The sequence below is a fragment of the Somniosus microcephalus genome, chromosome 4, assembly GCF_052327205.1.
Source record: "Somniosus microcephalus isolate GS21.2 chromosome 4, FLI_Smic_1.0, whole genome shotgun sequence".
Classification (NCBI taxonomy): domain Eukaryota; kingdom Metazoa; phylum Chordata; class Chondrichthyes; order Squaliformes; family Somniosidae; genus Somniosus; species Somniosus microcephalus.
The window spans coordinates 147,235,388-147,253,561 of NC_140990.1; positions in this window are offsets into that span (position 1 = coordinate 147,235,388).

Genomic DNA, 18,174 nt, shown 5'->3' on the forward strand with positions numbered 1-18,174 from the left:
GTCCCAGGGTTAGAATCCCCATGTACAGTCCCAGTGTTGGAATGCCCCTGTACAGTCCCAGGTTTGGAATCGCCATGTACAGTTCCAGGGTTGGAATCCCCATGTACAGTCCCAGAGATACAATCACCATGTACATTCCCAGGGATAGAATCCCCCTGTACAGTCCCAGGTTTGGAATCCCCATGGAGAGTTGCAAGGTTGGAATCACCATGTACAATCCCAGCGTTAGAATCCCCATGTACAGTCCCAGGTTTGGAATCCTCATGTAGAGTCCCAGGGTTGGAATCCCCATGTACAGTCCAAGGGATAGAATCCCCGTATACAGTCCCAGAGTTGGAATCCCCATGTACAGTCCCAGGGTTTGGAATCCCCCTGTACTGGCCCAGCATTACAATCTCCATGTAATATCCCTGGGCTGGAATCCCATTGTACAGTCCCAGGGTTGAAATCCCCATGTACAGTCTCAGGGTAAGAATCCCAATGTACAGTCCCAGGGGGAGAATCCTCATGTATAGTCCCAGTGCTGGAATCCCCATGTACAGTCCCAGGGTTGGAATCCCCATGTATTGTCCCAGGGTTAGAAACCTCATGTGCAGTCCCAGGGTTATAATCCCCATGTATAGTCCCAGAAATGGAACCCCATGTAGAGTCCCTGGTTTGTTGTCCCCCTGTACAGTTCCAGGTTTGTATCCCCATGTACAGTCCCAGCATTAGAATCCCCATGTACAGTCCCAGCATTAGAATCCCCATGTACAGTCCCAGGGTTAGAATCCCCATTTACAGTTCCAGGCTTGGAATTCCCATGTACAGTCCCAGGGTTAAAATCCCCATGTACATTCCAAGGGTTGGAATCCCCATGTAGAGTCCCAGGGTTGGAAAGCCATTTACAGTTCCAGGTTTGGAATCCCCTTGTACAGTCCCAGTGTTAGTATCCCCATTTACAGTTCCAGGTTTGGAATCCCCTTGTACAGTCCCAGGATTATAATCCCCATGTACAGTCCCAGGGTTGGGATCCCCATGTACAGTCCCAGGGTTAGAATCCCCATGTATAGTCCCAGAGCTGGAAACCCATGTAGAGTCCCTGGGTTGGAATCCCCATGTACTGTCCCAGGGTTAGAATCCACTTGTACAGTCCCAGGGTTAGAATCCCCATGTACATTCCAAGGATTGGAATCCCCATGTACAGGCCCAGTGTTGGAATCACCATATACAGTACTAATGTTGGAATCCTCATGTACAGTCCCAGGGTTGGAATCCCCATGTACAGTCCCAGGGTTAGAATCCACATGTAGAGTCACAGCATTAGAATTCCCATGTACAGTCACAGGGTTGGAATCCCCTAGTACAGTCCCAGGGTTGGAACCCCATCTATATTACCAGGGTTGGAATCCCCCTGTACAGTCCCAGGGTTGGAATCCCCACGTAGAGTCACAGCATTAGAATCCCCATGTACAGTCGCAGGGTTTGGATCCCCATGTCGAGACACAGGGTTTGAATCCCCATGTACATTCCCAGGGTTGGAATCCCCCTGTACAGTCCCAGGGTTAGAATCCATATGTAGAGTCACAGCGTTAGAATCCCCATATACACTCCCAGGGTTAGAATCCCCAAGTGCAGTCCTAGAGTTCGAATCCCCAAGTATAGTCCCAGGGTTGAAATCCCCATGTAGAGTCACAGGGTTGGAATCCCCATATACAGTCACAAGTTTGGAATCACCATGTACAATCCCAGCTTTAGACTCCCCATGTACAGTCCCAGGTTTGGAATCCCCATGTACAATCCCAGCGTTAGAATCTCCATGTACAGTCCCAGGTTTGGATTCCCCATGTACATTCCCAGGGTTGGAATCCCCAACTTCAATCCCAGGGTTAGAATCCTCATGTACAGTACAGAGTTGGAATCACCTTGTAAAGTCCCATGGTTGGAATCCCCATGTATAGTCCCAGGTTTGGAATGCCGACGTAGTGTCCCAGGGTTGGAAACCCCCTGTACAGTCCCAGCTTTAGAATCTCCATGTACAGTCCCAGAGTTGAAATCCCCATGCACAGTCCAAGGGTTGGAATCCCCCTGTACAGTCCCAGGTATGGAATCCCCTTGTACAGTCCCAGGGTTAGAATCCCCATGTACAGTCCAAGTGTTGGAATCCCCCTCTCCAGTCCCATGGTTGGAATTCCCATGTACAGTCACAGGGTTGGAATCCCCATGTGCAATCCCAGGGTTAGAATCCCCATGTACAGCTCCAGGGTTGGTATCCCCCTGTACAGTCCCAGGGTTGGAACCCCCATGTACAGTCCCAGGGTTAGAACCCCCATGTAAAGTCCCATGTTTGGAATCACCATGTACAGTCCTAGGTTTGGAATGCTGACGTACTGTCCGAGGGTCGGAAACCCCATGTACCGTCCCAGGTTTGGAATCCCCATGTACAGTCCCAGTGTAAGAATGTCCATGTACAGACCCAGGGTTTGAATCCCCATATAGATTCCTAGGATTGGAATCTCCCTCTGCAGTCCCAGGTTTAGAATCCCCATGTACAGTCCCAGGTGTGGAATCTCCATGTACAGTCCCATCTTTAGAATCTCCATGTACAGTCCTAGGGTTGGAATCTCCATGTACAGTCCCAGCTTTAGAATCTCCATGTACAGTCGCAGTGTTGGAATCCCCATGTACAGTCCAAGCATTAGAATGTCCATGTACAGACCCAGGGTATGAATCCCCATATAGATTCCTAGGATTGGAATCCCCCTCTGCAGTCCCAGGGTTAGAATCCCAATGTACAGTCCCAGGGATACAATCACCATGTACATTCCAAGGGATTGAATCCCCCTGTACAGTCCCAGGGTTGGAATCCCCATGGACAGTTGCAAGTTTGGAATCACCATGTACAATCCCAGCGTTAGAATCCCCATGTACAGTCCCAGGGTTGGAATCCCCATGTAGAGTCCCAGGGTTGGAATCCCCATGTGCAGTCCCAGGGTTAGAATCCCCATATACAGTCCCAGAGTTGGAATCCCCATGTACAGTCCCAGGGTTTGGAATCCACCTGTACTGGCCCAGCATTACAATCTCCATGTAATGTCCCTGGGTTGGAATCCCATTGTACAGTCCCAGGGTTGAAATCCCCATGAACAGTCTCAGGGTAAGAACCCCAATGTACAGTCCCAGGGTTAGAATCCCCATGTATCGTCCCAGGGCTGGAATCCCCATTTACAGTCCCAGGGTTAGAATCCCCACATACATTCCCAGGGTTAGAGTCCCCATGTATAGTCCCAGGGCTGGATTCCCGATATATCGTCCCAGTGCTGGAATCCCTATGTACAGTCCCAGGGTTGGAATCCCCATGTACTGTCCCAGGGTTAGAATCCTCATGTACAGTCCCAGGGTTATAATCCCCATGTATAGTCCCAGAGCTGGAACCCCATGTAGAGTCCCTGGTTTGGTATCCCCCTGTACAGTTCCAGGTTTGTATCCCCATGTACAGTCCCAGCGTTAGAATCCCTATGTACAGTCCCCGCATTAGAATCCCCATGTACAGTCCCAGGGTTAGAATCCCCATTTACAGTTCCAGACTTGGAATTCCCATGTACAGTCCCAGGGTTAGAATCCGCATGTACATTCCAAGGGTTGGAATCCCCATGGAGAGTCCCAGGGTTGGAAAGCCATTTACAGTTCCAGGTTTGGAATTCCCTTGTACAGTCCCAGCGTTAGTATCCCCATTTACAGTTACAGCTGTGGAATCCCCTTGTACAGTCCCAGGGTTATAATACCCATGTACTGTCCCAGTTTAGAATCCCCCTGTACAGTTCCAGGTTTGGAATCCCCCAGTAAAGTCCCAGCATTAGAATCCCCATGTACAGTCCCAGCGTTAGCATCCCCATGTACAGTCACAGGGTTAGAATCCCCTTTTACAGTTCCAGGTTTGGAATCCCCTTGTACAGTCCCAGGGTTAGAATCCCCATGTATATTCCAAGGGTTGGAATCCCCATGTACAGGCCGAATGTTGGAATCCCCATGTACAGTACTAATGTAGAATCCTCATGTACAGTCCCAGGGTTAGAATCCACATGTAGAGTCATAGCATTAGAATCCCCATGTACAGTCCCAGGGTTGGAATCTCCAAGTACAGTCCCAGGGTTGGAATCCCCATCTATATTACTAGGGTTGGGATTCCCCTGTACAGTCGCAGGGTTGGAATCCCCATGTAGACTCACAGCATTAGACTCCCCATGTACAGTCGCAGGGTTTGGATCCCCATGTCGAGACCTAGGGTTTGAATCCCCATGTACATTCCCAGGGTTGGAATCCCCCTGTACAGTCCCAGGGTTAGAATCCACATGTAGAGTCACAGCGTTAGAATCCCCATATACAGTCCCAGGTTTGGAATCCCCAAGTACAGTCCCACGGTTAGAATCCCCATGTACATTCTCAGGGTTGGAAGCCCCATGTACAGTCACAATGTTGGGATCAGCATGTACAATCCCAGCATTAGAATCCCCATGTACAGTCCCAGGGTTGCAATTCCCATGTACAGTCCCAGGGTTAGATTCCCAACGTACAGTCCTAGAGTTCGAATCCCCAAGTATAGTCCCAGGGTTGGAATCCCCATTTACAGTCCCAGGGTTGGAATCCCCATGTACAGTCACAGGGTTGGAATCCCCATATACAGTTGCAAGTTTGGAATCACCATGTACAATCGCAGTGTTAGAATCTCCATGTACAGTCCTAGGATTGGAATTCCCATGTACAGTCTCAGGGTTGGAATTCCCATGTACAGTCCGAGGCTTAGAATCCCCATGTACATTCCCAGGGTAGGAAGCCCCATGTACAGTTACAATGTTGGAATCACCATGTACAATCCCAGCATTAGAATCCCCATGTACAGTCCCAGGGTTGGAATTCCCATGTACAGTCCCAGGGTTAGAATCCCCATGTACAGTCCTAGAGTTGGAATCCCAAAGTATAGTCCCAGGGTTGAAATCCCCATGTACAATCCCAGGGTTGGAATCCCCATGTACAGTCCCGGGGTTAGCATCCCCCTGCACAGTCCCAGGGTTTGAATCCCCATGTACAGTCCTAGGGTTTGAATCTCCATGTACAGTCCCAAGGTTAGAATCCCCATGTACAGTCGCAGGGTTGGAAACCCCACGTACAGTCCCAGGGTTAGAATCCCCATGTACAGTACTAGGTTTGGAATCTCCATGTACAGCCCCAGGGTTAGAATCCCCATGTACAGTCGCAGGGTTGGAAACCCCTTGTACAGTCCCAGAGATTGAATACCCATGTACAGTCCCAGGGTTGGAATCCCCATGTACAGTCCCGAGGTTGGAATCCCCATATACAGTCCCAGGGTTAGAATACCCATGTACAGTCCTAGGGTTTGAATCCCCATGTACAGTCCCGGGGTTGGAATACCCATGTATAGCTGCAGTGTTAGAATCCCCATATACAGTCCCGGGGTTGGAATCCCCATGTATAGTCCCGGGGTTGGAATACCCATGTATAGTCCCAGGGTTAGAATCCCCATATACAGTCCCAGGGTTGGCATACCCATGTACAGTCCCAGGGTTAGAATCCCCATGTACAGTCCCGGGGTTGGATTCCCCATGTACTTTCACAGGGTTGGAATCCCCATCTTCAATCCCAGGGTTAGAATCCTCATGTACAGTCACAGGGTTGGAATCCCCCTGTACAGTCCCAGGTTTAGAATCATCTTGTTCAGTCCCAGGGTTAGAAGCCCCATGTAAAGTCCAAGCATTGGAGTCCCCCTGTGCAGACCCACGGTTGGAATTCCCATGTACAGTTCCAGGGTTGGGATCCCCATGTACAAACCCAGGGTTAGAATCCCCATGTACAGTCCCGGGGTTGGAATCCCCAGGTACAGTCCCAGGATTGGAATCCCCATGTACAGTCCCAGGGTTGGAATCCCCATGTACATTCCCAGGGTTGGAATCCCCATGTTCAATCCCAGGCTTGGAAACCCCATGTATAGTCACAGGGTTGGAATCACCTTAAATAGTCCCAGGGTTGGAATCCCCATGTACATTCCCACGGTTAGAATCCCCATATACAGTCCCAGGGTTGAAATCCTCATGTAAAGTCGCAGGGTTGGAATCCCCCTGTACAGTCCCAGCATTAGTATCCCCTTGTACAGTCCCAGGGTTGGAATCCCCCTGTACAGTCCCAGCATTAGTATCCCCTTGTACAGTCCCAGGGTTGGAATCCCCATGTACCGTCCCATGGTTGTAATCCCCCTGTGCAGTCCCAGGTTTAGAATCCTGAGGTACAGTCCCAGGTTTGGAATCCCCATGTACAGTCACAGCCTTAGAATCTCCATTTCCAGTCGCAGGGTTGAAATTCCCATGTACAATCCCAGGGTTGGAATCCCCATGTACAGTCCCAGGGTTAGAATCCCCATGTACAATCCCAGGGTTGGAATCCCCATGTATAGTCCCAGGGTTAGAATCCCCATGTACAGTCCCAGGGTTAGAATCCCCATGTATAGTCCTAGGGTTGGAATCTCCATGTACAGTCCCAGGGTTAGAATCGCCATGTACAGTCGCAGGGTTTGAAACCCCATGTACAGTCCCAGGGTTAGAATCCCCATGTATAGTCCTAGGGTTGGAATCTCCATGTACAGTCCCAGGGTTAGAATCCCCATGTACAGTCGCAGGGTTTGAAACCCCATGTGCAGTCCCAGGGTTAGAATCCCCATGTACAGTCCTAGTGTTGGAATCTCCATGTACAGTCGCAGAGTTAGAAACCCCTTGTACAGTCCCAGAGATTGAATACCCATGTACAGTCCCAGGGTTGGAATCCCCATGTACAGTCCCGGGGTTGGAATCCCCATGTATAGTCCCAGGTTTGCAATACCCATGTACAGTCCCAGGGTTGGAATCCCCATGTACTGTCCCGGGGTTGGAATCCGCATATACAGTCCCAGGTTTGGAATACCCATGTACAGTCCCAGGGTTTGAATCCCCATGTACAGTCCCGGGGTTGGAATACCCATGTATAGTCCCAGGGTTAGAATCCCCATATACAGTCACAGGGTTGGAATACCCATGTACAGTCCCAGGGTTTGAATCCCCATGTACAGTCCCGGGGTTGGATTCCCCATGTACATTCCTAGGGTTGGAACCCCCATCTTCAATCCCAGTGTTAGAATCCTCATGTACAGTCACAAGGTTGGAATCACCCTGTACAGTCCCAGGTTTGGAATACCGACGTACTGGCCCATGGTTGGAATCCCCCTGTACAGTCCCAGCTTTAGAATCTCCATGTACATTGCCAGAGTTGATATCCCCATGCATATTCCGAGGGTTGGCATCCCCCTGTACAGTCCCAGGTTTAGAATCACCTTGTTCAGTCCCAGGGTTAGAAGCCCCATGTAAAGTCCAAGTGTTGGAGTCCCCCTGTACAGACCCACGGTTGGAATTCCCATGGTTGGAGTCGCTCTCTCTCTTCCCCCCCAGTCGCTCTCTCTCTTCCCCCCCCAAGTCGCTCTCTCTCTTCCCCCCCAGTCGCTCTCTCTCATCCCCCCCAGTCGCTCTCTCTTCCCCCCCAGTCGCTCTCTCTCTTCCCCCCCAGTCGCTCTCTCTCTTCCCCCCCAGTCGCTCTCTCTCTTCCCCCCCAGTCGCTCTCTCTCTTCCCCCCAGTCGCTTTCTCTCTTCCCCCCAGTCGCTCTCTCTCTTCCCCCCCAGTCGCTCTCTCTCTTCCCCCCAGTCACTCTCTCCCTTCCCCCCCAGTCGCTCTCTCTCTTCCCCCCCCAGTCGCTCTCTCTCTTCCCCCCAGTCACTCGCTCTCTTTCCCCCCAGTCGCTCTCTCTCTCTTCCCCCCGTCGCGCTCTCCCTTCCCCCCCAGTCGTGCTCTCTCTTCCCCCCAGTCGCGCGCTCTCTTCCCCCCAGTCGCGCGCTCTCTTCCCCCCAGTCGCGCTCTTTCTTCCCCCCAGTCGCGCTCTCTGTCTTCCCCCCCAGTCACTCCCTCTCTCTCTTCCAACAACAACATGCCCTCAATAAAGCCTCAGCACCGCCGGGCACCCCCAGCTAGTATACTTATAAAACACCTTGGGATTTTCCTTAATTTTGCCCGCCAGTGTTTTTACATGCCCTCTCTTCGCTCTCCTAATTTCTTTTTTATGTACCCATAGAAACATAGAAACATAGAAGATAGGAGCAGGAGTAGGCCATTCGGCACTTCGAGCCTGCTCTGCCATTCAATGAGATCATGGCTGATCATCCAAACTCAGTACCCTGTCCCTGCCTTCTCCCCATATCCCTTGATCCCTTTAGCCTTAAGAAATATATCCAACTCTTTTTTGAATATATTTAATGAACTGGCCTCCACCGCCCTCTGTGGCAGAGAATTCCACAGTTTCACCACTCCCTGGCTGAAGAAATTCCTCCTCATTTCAGTCCTAAATGGCTTACCCCTTATCCTTAGACTATGACCCCTGGTTCTGGACTCCCCGACCATCATAAACATCCTTCCTGCATCTAGTCTGTCCAGGCCTGACAGAATTTTATAAGTTTCGATGAGATCCCCTCTCAATCTTCTAAACTCCAGTGAGTATAAGCCCAATCGACACAATCTCTCCTCATACGTCATTCCTGCCATCCCAGGTATCAGCCTGGTGAATCTTCGCTGCACTCCTTCCATGGCAAGAACGTCCTTCCTCAGGTAAGGCGACCAAAACTGCACACAGTACTCAAGGTGCGGTCTCACCAAGGCCCTGTACAACTGTAGCAAGACAAATTTGTTCCTGTACTCGAACCCTCTTGCTACGAAGGCCAACATACCATTTGCCTTCTTAACCGCCTACTGCACCTGCATGCTTACCTTCAGCGACTGGTGCACAAGAACACCCAGGTCTCCTTGCACTTCCCCTTCTCCCAATCTATTGCCATTCAAATAATAATCTGCCTTCCTGTTTTTGCCACCAAAGTGGATAACCTCACATTTATCCACATTATAGTGCATTTGCCATGTTTCTGCCCAATCACCCAATCTGTCCAAATCGTACTGGAGTTTCACGACATCCTCCTCACAGCTTACCCTCCCACCCAGCTTTGTGTCATCTGCAAATTTGGAGATATTACATCCAATTCCCTCGTCCAGATCATTAATATATATTGTGAACAGCTGGGGTCCTTGGACCGATCCTTGCGGTACCCCCACTAGTCACTGCCTGCCACTTGGAAAACGACCCGTTTATTCCAACTCTTTGCTTTCTGTCCGCCAACCAGTTCTCTATCCAAGTCAATACCTTGCCCCCAATCCCATGTGCCTTAATTTTGCACGCTAATCTCTTATGCGGGACCTTATCAAAAGCCTTCTGAAAGTCCAAATACACCACATCCACTGGTTCTCCCTTATCTATTTTACCAGTTACATCCTCAAAAAGTTCCAGTAGATTAGTCAAGCATGATTTACCTTTTGTAAATCCATGTTGACTTTGTCTGATCCTGTCACTGCTTACCAAGCGCTCTGCTATTACATCTTTTATAATAGATTCTAGCATTTTCCCCACTACCGATGTCAGGCTTACCGGTCTATAATTCCCCGCTTTTTCTTGACCACCTTTTTTGAATAGTGGGGTAACATTAGCTACCCTCCAATCCATGGGTAATGTTCCAGGGTCTATCGAGTTCTGGAAGATGACCAGCAATGCATCTACTATTTCTAGGGCCACTTCCTTAAGTACCCTGGGATGTAGATTATCAGGCCCTGGGGATTTATCGGCCTTTAGTCCCATCAATTTTCCTAACACCATTTCCCTACAAATGCTGATTTCTTTCAGTTCCACCCTTTCATCAGGCACTATGTTCCCCGGCATCTCTGGGAGGTTATTAGTGTCCTCCTTTGTGAAGACAGAACCAAAGTATGAATTTAGTTGGTCTGCCATTTCTTTGTTTCCCATTATAAATTCCCCTGATTCTGACTGTAAGGGACCTACGCTTGACTTCACCAATCTTTTTCTCTTCACATATCTATAAAAGCTTTTACAGTCAGTTTTTATGTTCCTCGCTAGCTTACTCTCATATTCTATTTTCCCTTTCTTAATTAATCCCTTTGTCCTCCTTTGTTGAATCCTAAACTGCTCCCAATCCTCAGGATTATTGCTTTTTCTGGCCAATTTATATGTCATCTCCTTGGATCTTATGCTATCCCTAATTTCCCTTGTAAGCCACGGTTGAGTCACCTTTTTTGTTTTATTTTTATGCCAAACTGGGATGAGCAAATTCTGTAGCTCATCCATTTGGTCTTTGAATGTTTGCCATTGCCTATCCACCGTCAACCCTTTGAGTGCCATTCCCCAATCAATCCTACCCAACTCGCTCCTCAGACCATCGTAGTTTCCTTTATTTAAATTGAGGACCCTAGTCTCTGAGTCAACTACTTCATTCTCCATCTTAATGAAGAATTCGATCATATTATGATCACTCAGACCCAAGGGGCCTCGTACAACAAGATTGCTAATTAATCCTTTGTCATTACATAATACCCAGTCTAAGATGGCCTGATCTCTGGTTGGTTCCTCGACATATTGGTCCAGGAAACCTTCCCGTAAACACTCCAGGAATTCCTCCTCCACAGTATTGTTACTAATTTGGTTGGCCCAATCTATATGTAGATTAAAGCCACCCATGATGACTGCTGTGCCCTTATTGCACGCTTCTTTAATTTCCCTTTTAATGCCATCCCCAACCTCCGCCTTACTGTTGGGAGGTCTATATACCACTCCCACTAATGTTTTTTTCCCCTTAATATTTCTCAATTCTACCCATACAGATTCCACATCGTCAGAGCTAATATCCTTCCTTACAATTGTATTAATCCCTTCTTTAACCAGTAATGCTACCCCACCTCCCTTTCCTTTTTGCCTATCTTTCCTGAATATCGAATACCCCTGGATGTTGAGTTCCCAGTCTTGGCCATCCTTGACCACGTTTCCGTAATCCCAACCAAATCATATTCGTTTACCTCTATTTGCGCAGCCAATTCATCCACCTTATTACAAATGCTCCTCGCATTAAGACACAAAGCCTTCAGGCTTGTTTTTTTAACGCACTTAGACCTATTAGAATTATTATTTACTGTGGCCACGTTTGATTTAAACCGTTGATTTCTCTGACTGCCACTTTTGTTTTTCTCCTTCCTATCTTTTGCTTTTATCCCTGTTTCCCTTTCCTCTGTCTCCCTGCTCAGGTTCCCAACCCCCTGCCATTTTAGTTTAACCCCCCCCCCGAACAGTGCTAGCAAACCTCCCCACAAGGATATTTGTCCCGCTCTGGTTCAGGTGCAATCCGTCCGACTTGTACAAGTCCCACCTTTCCCAGAAGCAGGCCCAGTGATCCAGGAAACTAAAGCCCTCCCTCCTGCACCAATTCTTTAGCCACACATTCATCTGCTCTATCCTACTATTCCTATACTCACTAGCACGTGGCACCGGGAGTAATCCAGAGATTACAACCTTTGAGGTCCTGCTCTTTAATCTGCTACCTAGCTCCCTAAATTTTTGCTGCAGGACCTCATCCCTCTTCTTACCTATGTCATTGGTCCCAATGTGAACCACGACCTCTGACTGTTCACCCTCCCCCTTCAGAATGCCCTGATGCCGTTCAGTGACATCCTTGACCCTGGCACCAGGGAGGCAACAAACCATCCTGGAGTCACGTCTATGGCCACAGAAATGCCTATCTGTACCCCTTACGATAGAATCCCCTACCACTATTGCTCTCCCAATCTTTTTCCTCCCTTCCTGAGCAGCAGAAGCACCCCTGGTGCCAGGAAGTTGGCTGCTGCTGCCTTCCTCTGGTAAGTCATCCCCCTCAACAGTATCCAAATCGGTATACCTGTTTGAGAGGGGGCTGGCCACAGGGGTCCCCTGCACTACCTGCCTGCCTCTACTGCTCTGCCTGATGGTCACCCATTTCCCTTCTGCCTGTGCAGCCCTTACCTGTGGTGTGACCAACTCACTAAATGTGTTATCCATGACCCTCTCAACATCGTGAATGCTCCAAAGCCCATCAATCCGCAGCTCCAGTGCCGCAATGCGGTCTGCTAGTAGCCGCAGCTGGATGCATTTCTGGCACACGTGGTCATCAGGGACACCGGCAGTGTCCCTGAATTCCCACATAGAGCAAGAGGAGCTGGGCTGGGCTCCCCTGGCATGACTTACCCTTTAATTTAAATTAATTCACTATCACCAATTAAAGCTAAACTCTAAGGCGCTTGTATGGTTTACCAACAGTCCCTGCTACACCAGAAAAGACCTTAGCAACTATAAACTACAGAGTTAGCATTTAAAAAAGAGAAATACTCACCAACCAATCACTTACCTGCTCCCTGGTGATGTCACACTGAGTACTTTTTACCTCTCTCCCCGCTGCTGAGCTGGTTGGGCCTCGCCTCGCTCCTGCTTTTGTATTGCCGCCTCGGTGCTCTCCTGGTCCGATCTGGTCGGGCCTCGCCTCGCTCCTCCTTTTGTACTGCCGCCTCGGTGCTCTCCTGGTCCGATCTGCACTGCACTTTCTATAGCCCTCTAGGGCTTCCACTGTTTTTAGACCTTTGTATCTGCAAAAGCCTCCCTTTTTTTCCTAATCCATTGTTGTATATCCCTTGACATCCAGAGTTCCCTGGGCTTGTTGGTCCCACCCTTGATCTTTACCCTTGTACGATCACTATTTCCTTTCTGAAAGACACCAATTGCTCTGATGTGAATTTTCCTACAAGTAGCTGATCCCAATCCACTTCGGCCAGATCATGCCTTATCATATTAAAATCGGCCTTCTCCCAATTGAGAACCTTTATTTCCGTTCCATCTTTGTCCTTTTCCATGACTGCCTAAAATCTCACCGAATTATGGTCACTGTCACCAAAATGCTCTCCTACTGACACTTCTACCACTTGCCTGGCTACATTCCTAGAATTAGGACCAGTACCACTGCCTCTCTTGTAGGACTTTCTACATGCTGGCTCATAAAGCTCTCCTGGATGCACTAAGAATTCCACACCCTCTAAGCCTTTCACACTCTGACTATCCCAGCAACCCATCTGACTTGTACAGGTCCCACCTTCCCCAGAAGCAGACCCAGTGATCCAGGAAACTAAAGCCCTCCCTCCTGTGCCAACTCTTTAGCCATGCATTCATCTGTGCTCTCCTCCTATTCCTATACTCACTAGCAGAGATTACAACCTTTGAGGTCCTGCTTTTTAATCTGTTACCTAGCTCCCTAAATTCTTGTTGCAGGACCACATCCCTCTTTCTACCCATGTCGCTGATACCAATGTGAACTACGACCTCTGACTATTTGCCCTCCCCCTTCAGAATGCCCTGCAGTCATTCAGTGACATCCTTGACCCTGGCAACAGGGAGGCAACATACCATCCTGGAGTCATGTCTGTGCGGCCACAGAAACGTCTATCTGTTCCCCTTATAATAGAATCCCATATCACTATTGCTCTTGTTCTTGCCATGGAGAGAGTGCAGCGAAGATTCACCAGACTGATACCTGGGATTGCAGGAATGATGTATGAGGAGAGATTGGGTCGATTAGGCTTATATTCACTAGAGTTTAGAAGAATGAGAGGGGATCTCATTGAAACTTTTACAATTCTAACAGGACCAGACAGACTAGATGCAGGAAGGATGTTCCTGATGGCGGGGGAGTCCAGAACCAGGGGTCACAGTCTAAGGATAAGGGGTAAGCCATTTAGGACTGAGATGAGGAGGAATTTCTTCACGCAGAGAGTGGTGAACCTGTGGAATTCTCTACCACAAGACAGTTGAGGCCAATTCATTAAATATATTCAAGAAGGAGTTGGATTTCTTAAGGCTAAAGTGATCAAGGGATATGGGGAGAAAGCAGGGACAGGGTACTGAATTTGGATGATCAGCCATGATCACATTAAATGGTGGAACAGATTCGAGGGGCCGAATGGCCTACTCCTGCTCTTTTCTTCTATGTTTCTCTCCCAGTCTTTTCTCCCCTCCTGTGCAGCTGAACCACTCGTAGTGCCACGGACTTGGCTTTTGCTGCATTCCCCTGAGAAACCATCATCCCCTGCAGGATCCTAAACGGAAAATCTGTTAGAGAGGGAGATGGACCCAGGGGTCTCCTGCACTACCTTCCTAGTTCTTTTACTCTGTCTGGCGGCTGCCCATTTCCTGTCTGCCTGTGCACTCTTTACCTGCGGTGTGACCACCTCGTTAAACATGCTATCCATGAAGATCTCAGCTTCGAGGATGCTCCACAGTGAGTCCAGCCGCAGCTCCAGCTCCGAAATGCAGATTTTGAGTAGCTGCAGCTGGAGACACTTCCTGCACATATATTCACCCTGGACACCTAAAGTGTCCCTGACTTCCCACATAGCACAGGAGGAGCACTCCATGCAGCCGAGCTGCCCTGCCATGTCCTACTCTTAATTTACTCCCTTTACTTCCTTTAAATTAAAGAATATTAAATATACTAGGGACCTTACTTCCCTTTAAACACTACTTACTCTAAACTAGAGACTTTACTTTGACTTTAACGACTGGACTGTAGAAATACTCACCAGGTCATACTTACCAATTAGCTCCTTCCCTTGTTGTGATGTCACCTTAGCGGTTTCACAGTTGTTGTTGTTTGACTGCTCCCACTCTCAAACTCTTTCCTTGGTGTAAAGTAAGAACCAATTCCTACAGGGTGAAAAGTTAGGAAAAACAAAGGCAAAGCAAGGGAGCTCCTCCTTCCACTGCCCACCTGACTCACCCAACTTGCAGCACTCTGTTTAAACCTCACTCAGTGCAAAATCGCACTGCAAAGCCTGCTTTTATAGGCCCTGAAACAAAGGAGCTTGCTGGGTTCTACTACAGGAGAACCAGTTTAATCTAGTTTCCCTAATTAACTGCCTTCAGCTGCTCTGAATTGTAGGCCTTGTGTATCTCTTTATAACCCTGCTTAAAGCTGGGATATTTAGATTTTAAACGGATTCTGGAGCTCAGAAAGGACAATGGGGGAGGATCGTACGGCAGGAACAGAACTACAGCCTGGACACAGTCCTTCAGGGCCACACTGAGAGGGGCAAACGGCACTTTGGTCTTTCTCGTCTCTCTTCACTGAAACCAAAGTCGCTGTGTGGGTAAATCCTGAGGCCTGTAAGGTCCAGATGATTTCCACCCAAGGGTGTTTAAAGAGATCGGGCAGGTGCTCTGTGAGCACCTTGCCCATGTCTTCTGCTCAGTAGAGTCAGGGATTGCTCCCTGAGATTGGAAGGTAGCTCACGTAGTTCCCATTTTCCAATCAGAGCCAGGGAACTAGAGGCCCATCAGTGTGATATCAATCACAGGGAAGGTGCCTGAAGGGTTCCTAAGAGAGCTAGAGGCCCATCAGCGCGATATCGATCACAGGGAAGGTGCCTGAAGGGATCCTAAGAGAACTAGAGGCCCATCAGTGTGATATCGATCACAGGGAAGGTGCCTGAAGGGATCCTAAGAGAACTAGAGGCCCATCAGTGTGATATCGATCACAGGGAAGGTGCCTGAAGCGATCCTAAGAGAACTAGAGGCCCATCAGCACGATATCGATCACAGGGAAGGTGCCTGAAGGGATCCTAAGAGATGCTGTTTTCGATCACAGGGAAAGGGGAGGAGCCATTAGAGATATTCAACATGGCTTCCAGAAAACAAGGCCAACTTGCTTGAGTTTTGTGAAGAAGTTGCTGGGTTGGGGATGAGGGGAATCCGGTTGACATTGCCTACCTCAGGGGAGTCAATCTCATTTTCCATGGTGGGCTGAATCCGATATCCTGGCCCTTGGCGAGGGCCACATTCAGCAAAAGTTATTAAAATAGGAATAAATGAAGATTAACTATATCAATACTTCGAATCATAGAATGGTTACAGCACAGAATGAGGCCATTCGGCCTGTCGAGGCCGTGCCAGCTCTCTGCAAGAGCACTTCAGCTAGTCCCACTCCCCCGCCCTTTCCCCAGAGCCCTGACATTTTTTTCCCCTTCAGGTCCTTATCCAATTGCCTTTTGAAAGTCACAATTGAATCTGCTTCCACCATCTTTTCAGGCAGTCCATTCCCGATCATAAAAAGTTTTTCCTCATGTCGCCTTTGATTCTTCTGCCAATCACCTTAAATCTGTGTCCTCTGGTTCTTGACCCTTCCGTCAATGGGAACAGTTTCTCTGTCCAGACCCCTCATGATTTTGAACACCTCTATTAAATCTCCGCTCAAACTTCTCTGCTCTAAGGAGAACAACCCCAGCTTAGAATCATAGAAACTTACAGCACAGAAGGAGGCCATTCGGCCCATCTTGTCCATGCAAGTCGACAAAGAGCTATCCACCGTAATCCCACTTTCCAGCTCTTCGTCCATAGCCTTGTAGATTATGGCACTTCCAGTGCATATCCAAGTACTTTTTAAATGTGATGAGGGTTTCTGCCTCTACCACCCTCTGGGTGAAAAAAATTCTCCTCAACTGCCCTCTAAACTTCCGACCAATTACTTTAAATCTATGTCCACTGGTTATTGACCCCTCTGCTAAGGGAAATAGGTCCTTCCTAGCCACTCTATCTAGGCCCTTCATAATTTTATACACCTCAATCAGGTCTCCCCTCAGCCTCCTCTGTTCTAAAGAAAACATCCCAGTCTATCCACTCTTTCCTCATGACTAAAATTCCCCAGCCCAGGCAACATCCTCGTAAATCTCCTCTGCACCCTCTCTAGTGCAATCACATCCTTTCTGTAATGTGGTGACCAGAACTGCATGTAGTACTCTAGCTGTGGCCTAATGAGTGTTTTATACAGTTCATGCATAACCGCCCTGCTTTTACATTCTATGCCTCAGCTAATAAGACAAGTATCCCGTCTGCCTTCTAAACCACCTTATCTACCTTGGCCCCTCCTATTTCTCACCTACATTTTGCCCCTTGGCGACATCATCCAATAACACAGCATCAGTTTCCACATCTACACTGATGACACCCAGCTCTACCTCATTACCTATTCTCTCGACCCCTCCACAGTCTCTAAATTGCCAGACTGCTTGTCCGACATACAGTTCTGCATGAGCAGAAATTTTCTCCAATTAAATATTGGGATGACCGAAGCCATTATTTTCGATCCCACCACAAACTCCGTTCCTTAGTCTCTGACTCCATCCCTCTCCCTGACATCTGTCTGAGGTTGAACCAACCTTGGTGTCATATTTGACCCTGAGATGAGCTTCCGACCACATATCCACAGCATAACAAAGACCGCCTACTTCCACCTCCATAACCTCGCCCGTCTCCACCCTTGCCTCAGCTCATCCGCTGCTGAAACCCTCATCCATGCCTTTGTTACCTCTACACTTGACAATTCCAATGCAATCCTGGCTGGCCTCCCACATTCTACCCTATGCAAACTTGAGGTGATCCAAAAATCGGCTGCCCATGTCTCAACTCGGACCATGTCCTAACTTGCACCAAGTCCCGTTCGCCCATCACATCTGTGCTTGTTGACCTACATTGGCTCCTGGTTAAGCAGCGCCTTGATTTCAAAATTCTTATCCTTGTTTTCAAATCCCTCATGGTATCTCCCCTCCCTATCTCTGTAATCTCCTCCAGCCCCACAACCCCCCCAAGGTATCTGCACTCCTCTAATTCTGCCCTCTTGAGCATCCCTGATTATAATCGCTCAACCATTGGTGGCCGTGCCTTCTGTTGCCTTGGCCCTAAGCTCTGGAATTCCCTGCCTAAACCTCTCCACCTCGCTACCTCTCCTTTAAGACGCACCGTAAAACTTACCTCTTTGACCAATCTTTTGGTCCTCTGCCCTAATTTCTCCTTATCTGGTTCGGTATCAAATTTCTTGTCTTATAATATTCCTGTGCAGCACCTTGGGACGTTTTACTATGTTAAAGGTGCTGTATAAATACAAGTTGTTGTTGTTGTTGTTGTTGTTGCACCCAGCCAGATTCATAACCTTCTGGAGAGAAGGGGAGAAACAAAATCACAGATGGTGTAATGAATGTTGTTTTTAGACAGTAAGAATGGAAGGAGAGTGTGTATAATGGAGAATTTACAGCTTAGGAGGGACTGGAGCGAAGAAATTGTCTATAGAAAATAGATTTGTCTATTTTGAATTTCTATCCTGTTTTAAACACCATTTGCAGGGTATTAGAAGGGGAGGATCTGTAGCTGGG